This window comes from Gossypium raimondii, chromosome 8 (assembly GCF_025698545.1).
Source record: "Gossypium raimondii isolate GPD5lz chromosome 8, ASM2569854v1, whole genome shotgun sequence".
NCBI lineage: Eukaryota > Viridiplantae > Streptophyta > Magnoliopsida > Malvales > Malvaceae > Gossypium > Gossypium raimondii.
Window position 1 is genome coordinate 47,709,299 of NC_068572.1, and position 10,010 is coordinate 47,719,308.

The following is a 10,010-nucleotide window of genomic DNA, read 5'->3' on the forward strand; positions in this document are numbered from 1 at the left end:
TTCACACTTTAGCTAAGTTCAATTACCTATATAAGTATAAACCTCTAGGTTCGAACATTAAAAAAAATACATATAAACCAATCATACTTTTAATTTATTCAACCGATATACTTTAAATTATAATTCATCAAGGACAAATACATATACATACTTATATACTGATTTTATGACATTAAATAGCTAATAGACTTACCTCGAACAGTGAAAAATTGAAACCGGACAATTAGTCAACGACTTTGGCTTTTCCCCGATCTAGCTCTGATTCTTTGGTTCTTGATCTAAACATATTCAAAATGAGCTAGTTTAAATATTATTACATTCATTTAGTCCAAAAACACATAAATGAGAAATTTACCATTTTGCCCCTGACATTTACACTTTTTGCAATTTAGTCCCTATTGCATAAAACACAAAATACACAAAATTTACCCACACTATACAAGGGCCGAATATCCCTAGTGCTCATACAAGTCCACACATTTAATTTATTTCACATTTTAGTCCCCCAAAAATTTAATTTCATAATTTAACCCTAATTACTCAATTTCACCAAAAATTCAAAGACAAAACATGTTAATCTTTCAAATATCTTCCATATTTCACAAAAAGGAGAGGTATTACGTACTTCCAAACTCTTATAATTATTTTGGTTTATAGTATTTACTATATACGTAATAATAATTTTATAACGTAGGATCGTGAACGAGTTGGAAAAAGCAACAGGCAAAAATAAAAATTCACTTACACAGCTGGGTCGAAAAGTTTTACTTGTGTAGCTAAGGCCGATGTATTTTGAATTTATTAATAGTGTCAAATTTTTATTATTACTTTCCATTAAATAATATTTTTACTACTGTATTGTAGGAACTCTCGTTTGGTTAGAAAGTTGGATGCCTTCAGCTTTTTGACATTACACATAGGAAGAAAGATGAATCTCCTATGACTCCTGAAGCTGCAGAAATTATGGTATGTTTACTTAATAAAATTTGAATTATTTTAAATATTTATAGTGTTTATTTTCTAATCGTTTAATTCATTGTTTGTAAGGCAAATATTGTTAAGTTATGTTACATTTCTTTTTATAATATATATTGCGTTCCTAACTATTTTATTTATTTATTAGGAGAAACTAAAGGATAAAAAGGCAGATTACGAAGTGATTGCTTCGAGTGATAGTTCTGTTCATCTTGACGACATTGATAACCGAATTATTACTGAAGTCATGTGTCTTGAAAGGTATGGTTGGGTTCAATTTCAAGGATCTTTTGTTAACCCAACCCAATATTTTGGATCTAGCTCACAGCAATATATGCCTTCAGGGAGTTAGGCTCAGGTTGAAGTTTAGAGGTTAAGAGACCAGATGGCTCAGATGCAAGTGACCACAGTTGAGCAAATTACTCAACTTAAAGCGGAGGCAACATTGAGAGAAGCTGAGGTTCAAAGAAAATATGAAGAACTCCAGCTACAACTTAAAGCAGATGCAGCAGCGAGGGAAGCAGAGGCAGCAGTGAGAAAAGCTGAGGTTCAAAGAAAATATGAAGAACTTCAGCTACAATTTAAAGCAGATACAGCAATGAGAGAAGCAGAGGCAGCAGCGAGAGAAGCTAAGGTTCAAAGAAAATATGAAGAACTCCAGCTACAACTTAAATCAGATGCAGCAGTGAGGGAAGCAAAGCCAGCAGCAAGAGAAGCAGAGGCTACAGCGAGGGAAGCAGAGCAGAGCAAAAAGTACGACGAACTCCAACAACAGCTTCAGAATATGATGAAGATGTTTCAGCAGTCGCAACATCCGCCATCATAGACTATCGTATAAATATTTCTATCATTTTAACTTTTAACATTATTGTAAGAATAATATGAATTATATTTCATTTATTGATATTTATATTATACATCATTCATTTAATTTGAAATAGTATTTAGATTTGTTGCTTTTGGTTGGTTTCTATGCTACAGAATGGTTGAAAATGTGAAAAATTTTATTTTACAAATCTGCCAAAATTAGTGGCATTTTTAAAAAAAATGCTGCTAAAGGTCGTCTTCTTTAGCGGCGTTTATAAAAAAGGCGACGTTAAAAGTTATGATCTATAGCGGCGTTGTGGGAGAAGCGCCGCAAAAAGTCATGACCTATAGCGGCGTTTGTAGGAAAGGCGCCGCGAAAAGTCATGATCTATAGCAACGTTTGTAAAAAGATCACCGCTAAAAGTCATGATCTATAGCAATGTTTGTGGGAAAAGCACTGTTAAAGGCCATGACCTTTAGCTGCGTTTATTTCTAAAAACGCCGTAAACGTTAGCGACGTTGTCAATAGCGGCATTTTTGCGGTGCTTGTGGAAGCGCTGCAAATAGTTTTAGCGGTGTAAAAGTTTGTTTTGGTGTAGTGCATTAACTAACAAAAGCTCAAGCATTCATCAACGGCATATCTCAAAATCACCATCAAATTCTAAAATAAAAGCATGGGTTTTGAAGAACACGAAGCAACGATCTCAAAAACGTAAAAATTATCAAAAACCGATTTAAAAACATACCTCAATCAAGCTCAAACCTAGGCCGAATATAACAAAGCTTCAACTCTTTCTTTTTCTTTCAATATTCGGTGGTGGATGGATGAAGAATCCACTAACATTTTTCATTTGTTTTATTATAATATACATTATAATTCATTTACCTAATTAACCTTTAATAATAATATTTAACATATATGCTAAGGTCATTTTTGTCAAATGCCACCCACTAACTTTAATAATGGTCTATTTGCCACATAAATCCTTCACATTAAAAGAACAACTACTATTCGACCCTTTTGAATTTAACCCTTAAATTTTCATTTTACGCGATTAAATCTTTTTATTTAATCGAACACTTAAACGATAAAATTAAAACATGAAAATTTCACACAAGCAAATTCACACATAATAGACACGGAAAATAATATTAAAATATTTTTCAAACTTGAATTTGTGGTCCCAAAACCACTATTCCGATTAGGGTCAAAATTGGGCTGTTACATCACTTGTTGGGGAACAACCCGATTAAGCAACGAACAAGTAAAAAAATAGCAGAAGAAATTGAGAAATTGAACACACAAATTTAACGTGGAAAAACCTCTCCAAAGAAGATAAAAAAATCACGGGCAAAGATAATTTTACTATAAAGGCAAAAGAACGAAGAATACAAAGATGAAAATAAAAACTAAACCTCAAAACCCAAAAAAAAAAAAGAACTTGAAAAACGTAAACACAAAATTCTCCAAAGTGTTTTGAGTTTTAATCTCTAATGGGTATATTTTCTAATGTTGTAAAAGAGCCTATTTGTAGGTTAAATTCATAGGTCAAATAATAATAAAATAATTTAGACTAATCGGGGTTTGATTGAAATAAATAAACATAGTTTAACCGAAAGATTATTTCTCAAATTTGATGAAATAAGAGTCACACTCAACAGTTAAAATAATTTTATTTAACTAAAAGTTTGTGAAACATGACATATTTATGTCCATATTTCATACCAAGAGCAGTACCAAGGGATTTACAATTCAATCTTGACCCTTTTAATATAAGGTTTTGGCTTCACCAATGTTTTATACTTGTTCAAATTATTGTACACATTAATAATTTATTTCATATTAATTTTGATATATTCATATATTCATGTTGTGTTTATATTCTTTTTGTGTTTTTCATACTTAAATTATTTTCTCATATTATGTCTAATTTATTCTTATTTTATATTTATTTGATTCAAATTCAAATTTAAATTCAAATTTATTTACCTAAAATTTGTATAATAACATTTATAATACATTAATGTAATTAATATAAATATTATTTTAAAATATTATTATATTTTTTATAGAGAGTGGAAAGTAAAGATTGTTACGAAATTTCGTGTTGAAAGATTTAACTTGAAACATAATGAGGGTATCTTTTAATTAATATTATGTTTTAGTTCAAAAATCTAATATAGTTAAAAATTTGTTAGTAGGTTGATGTGGATTTAAAAGAAATATTGAACTTAACATTTCCTAGTCTTTTAAAAGGTAAATTTATGGTAATCAAAATAGTGTTTTTTATTAATTAGATTCTATTTGGCAATTGGTTGACAGCTGATAATTGATTGCTGATTGCAGTAGCTGGTTTGACCAACTAATTCTATTGATTGTTTATTTAAAAGTGTTTGGTAAAATTTAGCTGAAAGTTGATATGTTTATAATAGTTTAATCTTTACTGAGTAAAATTACTGAAATAAAACACTATCACCAAGGAATTAAAACATCCATTATGGAAATTAATTAGTGAATATTTTTGAAATTTTAAATAAACAAATTTCCTAATTTCCTTATTTTCAAATATTAACCTTGTGAAAATTGATAAATATTAATATTGTATCAATATAATTGTAAACTATATTCTTAGTGATAATTATGTCATGTTCTTAGTATGTAAATTAGTGATAATTATGTCACACTGGATAAATTTGTTAAGTAGCATATTCCAATTAATATAAAGTTGTATAAGAAATCATTTTACACAAGTAAATTGAAAATAAATTAAGAGTACATAAATATTCAAGAAATAGATATATATCCAAACAAGTAAAAAAAATATTTAAGAAACACGACGTTGTCTTCTAGCTGCCATCAAACTAGTAATGATGTTATTACCAACTTTTGTCATTTCATTAGTACTTTGAGCGGAAATGCATTCGGCATCCGAAATGCTTTAGGAGGAATAAAATTTGGATTTGCATCTATGACCCTAAATGCTAAGTCAAGAACTTTACTTAATCTGATGGAAAAATCAAAATGAGATCTTCAATCTTGATGGAAATCTACTTTTGAGTCGGCTTCAAAAGTGTTTTTTCAAGTTGTTTTCTTCAATATTCTCTGATGGCTTACTCCCCTCTTCTTATATTTGGTATATATAGGTTTTAGAATGCTCGAAAAACCTAAAAATTGTGTTTTCAACGTTTACGGAGTGCAGTTTGTGAAATCCACAGTCTAGCACATGGTCATGTGGCAACCCTTGTGGCTCACACGGTCGTGTGTCCAGCCCGTGTGGCTCCTGAAACTTGTTTCGATTTTTTGATTTTCGCTCGTTTCTCATTCCTTTTGCTCCCAAATACTCTCCTAAGTATAGAAACATGAACTTAAAGGATTAAAAGCATAAAATTCACTATTTTTTATCGAATAATCATCCAAAAACGCATTAAGAATGAGAATAAAACATGTTACTTTTGGCATTTATCAACTGCCACACGACACACAGCCTAACCACACGGTCGTGTGTCTTATTGTCTTTAGGTGCAAGTTTCACACAGTCTAGCACACGGTGCGTGACACGGCCATGTGTCTTAAAATAATTTGTCACACGGTCTGAGACATGACTATGTGACCCTATATCGAATGCATACATGGGCAGGCACACGGTCGTGTGACCTTAATTTGAATATACACACAGATGGACACATGGGATAGGACACGACCGTGTGTCTGGACTTCAAATGTCCACACGGTATGGGCTGTGACACACGGCCGTGTGTCCCTTATTTTTAAAATTTTCAACTTTTTCTTAGTTTCTTTTTTGTTTTGAATTTACCCAGAATGTTCTCAAACTATTTTTAAGGCCCCGTAAACTCGGTTTAAGGCCCTTAAGTGTATGTTTGTTATAAATGGTATGTGATTTGATTATTTGTAATTATAATTGAATGTTTGTAAGCTAGTAATGTTAAATGTTTAAAATTTTATCGTAATACTCCATGACCCAAATCCGAGGACGAAGATGGGTTAGGGGTGTTACAATATCCATAAGTATCAAACGCAAGAAAGTAAAGATAAAAAATTGGATTTTTAATGGAGAAATTTAGAAGCAAAGTAAAGATGAACAATTAGCAGCAAGGTAAGAAGCAAGAAACATTAAAGGTAGAATCTTTAACAACTAAAACTAAAGAAAATTGAAATAACATTAAGCAAAGATTAAAGAGTGGTTGCAAGAAAGTTTAAAGACTCAACATGTAAATAAAACTAAACTATAACAAGAACTAACTTAACTAATAACTATGAAATCTATTCTAAAAGAAAAGAGAACACCTAAACTAAAAATGAAAAGAAAAAGAAAAAAAAAACCCTAACCCTAACCTAAAACTAAGGAAAAAGATTATAGAAACTAAAGTGAAAAGCTCTCCCTTTTTCTCAATCAAGAGTGGCTTTAAATAGTTGATTTCTGACCCAAATATGTTGTCTAAAGTGCCATTGAATGCTGGCTTTTGATTAGTGCTTCAGGTGGACAAACTCTGCCCCTGATGTCATTTTTTGTCCCCACACAACAAGGATATCGTGATACCCAAGTTAGGATATCGTGATATCAACGACAGTCTCCAAAATGAGGTGCTTCAGGTGGATGTCGCGATATCACTGTAGATGGCCTCTTTTCCTCTTCAATTCAGGCTTGTCAGAGGTGTTGTGACTTCTATGCTTCGATCTAGGCGATGTTTTCGCTCATGTTCGGGCCTCTAATGGCTCCCTACAACACTCAATCACCCGTTAGGGTCCCCAATGGCACAAGTGGCCAATTTAGATAAAAAAAAGAGAGAGACAAAAATGAGACATTTTTATTTATTAACTAAAACTACGAAAATAACGAAAAATTATGCTAAAAACTCTATTTTGCTTGGGAAAAGCTCCTTAAGGGCGTCGAAAAGGCCTAATTTGCCACATCGATTTGTGGCAAACCAATAGGTAAAGTAGATTCTCGATAGATCAAGCGGTTATCTCAGCAACCACCAATCGATCCCCGACTCAGCAAAGTTTGTATAATTCTGTTTTGTTAAAGTGTGGCATGTACCTAGTTAAGTTGGTTTTGGTATAATATTAGGGTTTTTTTGTGGCCATTAAGATTAGAAGTTGACATATAGAAATGAATCATATGGATGTAACATATATTTGGGTCAACATATGGATGAAATGCAAATACAATGATGTATTGCCTATAGTCCAGGTGAATAGGTATGATTAATGGAGAATTTGAATGGAATTATGTTTGGTAGTTAAATTATAAGTGTTATGGCATTGGTATATTGTTGCATAAGGTGTTCAAGTGCATAATTTGATGCTTGAGAAATGTATGTGTTGATTGAAAATATGAGGTAAATGAGTACGGTAGCTGTTTGCAAAATTGCAGGTTGATATTCAATTAGAAATTGCAGAAACAGTATGTGACGTCGTGACGTCGCGACATTGTGCAAGTGATGTCGTGACGAGATCAACACTTCAGGGCATGGTGCAACGTCATGCATGGGTCATTGAGACGAGACCATATAACATATTGCGTCGCGACAATGAACCCCCTGATGTCGTCACCTCAACTAGAAGTTTTGTCAACATTACAATTTAGTCCTAATTCGACCTCGGTTACCTGTAGAGCTATTGTAAGCTCGTATAAGACCCAAAAATGATTGTGTATCATATCATATACTTATATTACCTGTATTTTATGTTAACTGACATTAATTGAATATAATTCGATCGTAGTTGCACTGGCAACGGATGTGACACCTTATAGCTCAGACTTGGCGATCAAGTCGAGTATAAGGTGTTACAATTTGATTTAACTGCATTAGAACTTATTGATTTGTATAAAATGTTTTAAATTTTCTATTTACGAATTATATATTATTTTATATATAATAATGTGAAATTATATATGATTGGCTTGTATTCTAATTTATAAGGAAAGATAAAAATACCGGTTTTTTATTATTATAAATTTTGAACATTTAACGGTGTTTGCTGAGGAAAATGCCACTGAAGGCGTTCTTTTGCCGTATTCAAAAAGCAAAACCCACAAAAAGATTACATTCTACAGCGTTACATTCCGCTAAATATTCTATATCTATTGCGGTGTTTTTGCAGCGTTTTTTATTCCATCACTATTAAAAAAAACGCCTCTAAACATCTATTCTGCTGTGGTGATTGTTGGATGATATCTTGAATTAACAAAGTCAAATTAATGTAAAAAGAGTCCCTCACTTCAACCACTTTTTTTTGCCTGTTCTCCAAACTCTTTAGCACGTTCCCTTCTTTTTGTTCCTTCAGTCATCATTTGCACTGTCGCGTTTTTAACATCTTGTTTCCTCAACATGAGCCCAGATTTCTCATCTCCAAACATCGTTGAGTTGTTGATTTCCAGTATTAGTACTACAAGCTTCTCGTTACTAAACTAGTCTCTAAAGAGTGACAATGTTATTAATGGGATGCCTTCAATTGTTGAATTTCAAATCTCGGCGAAGGCGGGAGATAAAACCTCGTTATGATCTAGGAACAATATTTTAATAAGGATTTCATTTTATTTATCTAAATTTGATTGAATTTTTTAAAACATCGTCATTCCAATATAAAAATCGGAATAAAATAAACCGTTAATTCAAGTTGATTATTTGTTTTCAAACACTAATGATGTGTTTAACATTTTGCCACTATTGAATTCTCAAATATAAAAAATGTAGAAATAAATGATTCATGTGTATGTTACACATTAAAATAACATTTAAGAGTTTGTAAAAGAAAATATGAATGTCTAATCTCACAGATTCATTTATAATCAATAATTTAATTATTTGACTTACTTTACAGGGTAATTGAAACAGATTTGAAGCAGAAAAGAAAAGAAAAACTATAATTTTACACTGTAAACTACAAGAAAATAATTGTATACACTGTATTAAGGGATTTTTATTCCTTCAAGAGACCCTCCATTGGGTGTTTCAACATGTAAACCATGTTATCCTTAAATCCATTATCTCTTTAAGTATTTGAGCTCTCATGAGGATATAAGACTTCATAATTCAAGACTTTTTTAAAAGAGTCAAAATCTCTCAACAAGATTAATTTATATTTCCTTTTGCTATTTTAAGTTAAGTAAATTTTGTGTTCGGATCATTTTTAAGTTTAGCTCATTTCGAACTTTTCAAGCTAAATCATTATTGGTTAGAATCATTTTCAATTATACTTGCTTTAGATTTTGGTCATTCTAAATGAAATTAATTTTGAATCAATTTAGATTTAAGTTAAATAAAATGATTTTTTTTAATGTCAAATCAAATTAAGACGTATTTAAATTTAAATACAATTGTCGAAACTATTTTTTGAAACAAAAATTATTAGTTGTCGACATAAAAACGAAAAATTGGAGTCGCCACCGATCCTTTATTGAGGTGTGATTGGCTCACCTTGAAAACAATTTTGGTCCGCGGAATCTGAGAAAACAGGTTCGGGAGTCGGTTACGCACGAGGAAGGGTTAGCACCCTCGTAACGCCCAAAATTGGTACCGAATTGATTGTTTAATGCCTTAGTGTTGAAATTTTGAAAAGATTTTAAAATACGATCCTTTTGACTTGAATAAGTTGAATTAAATAATAAAACACTCTTATTTCAAAGATATAAAATGTCACACCCAGTGAGCTAGGGCGCAACATTTTTGATCTTCAAAATTAAGTTTATCTTTTGACTTTTAAAAACTCTTGCATTTTGAGAAGGATATTTGGTTATTTGGGTCGAATGAAAAATCAAAACCCAGTAAGTTAGGGTTCAATTTCCCAAAATTCCTAAATACCGAATATTGCCTTTATTTTTAAAATAATCCTCATCTCGAGAAAACAACATGTCATATCCAATGCGTTAGGATACAACGTATAGAATTCCCGAGAATGAGCTTTTTTATATATGTGTTTTGATTTTTAAAAAAATCTAAAATAGATAATACATATAAAAAGTTTGAAATAGATCAAAAACTAGGGTTAAAAATAAATAATGTACAAAAAGATCCTAAAATAAATGTGTATAAAAAAACTAATATGCTAATTGTAACACCCCTTAACCCCAAACCGTCGCCGAAATAGGGTTACGAGGCATTACCGGACATATCAAACGATTTACAAATAATTCATAAATAAATAACCAACATATTAAAATAAATCATAAATTCATATATTTGTTTACCAATTGACTTCATTC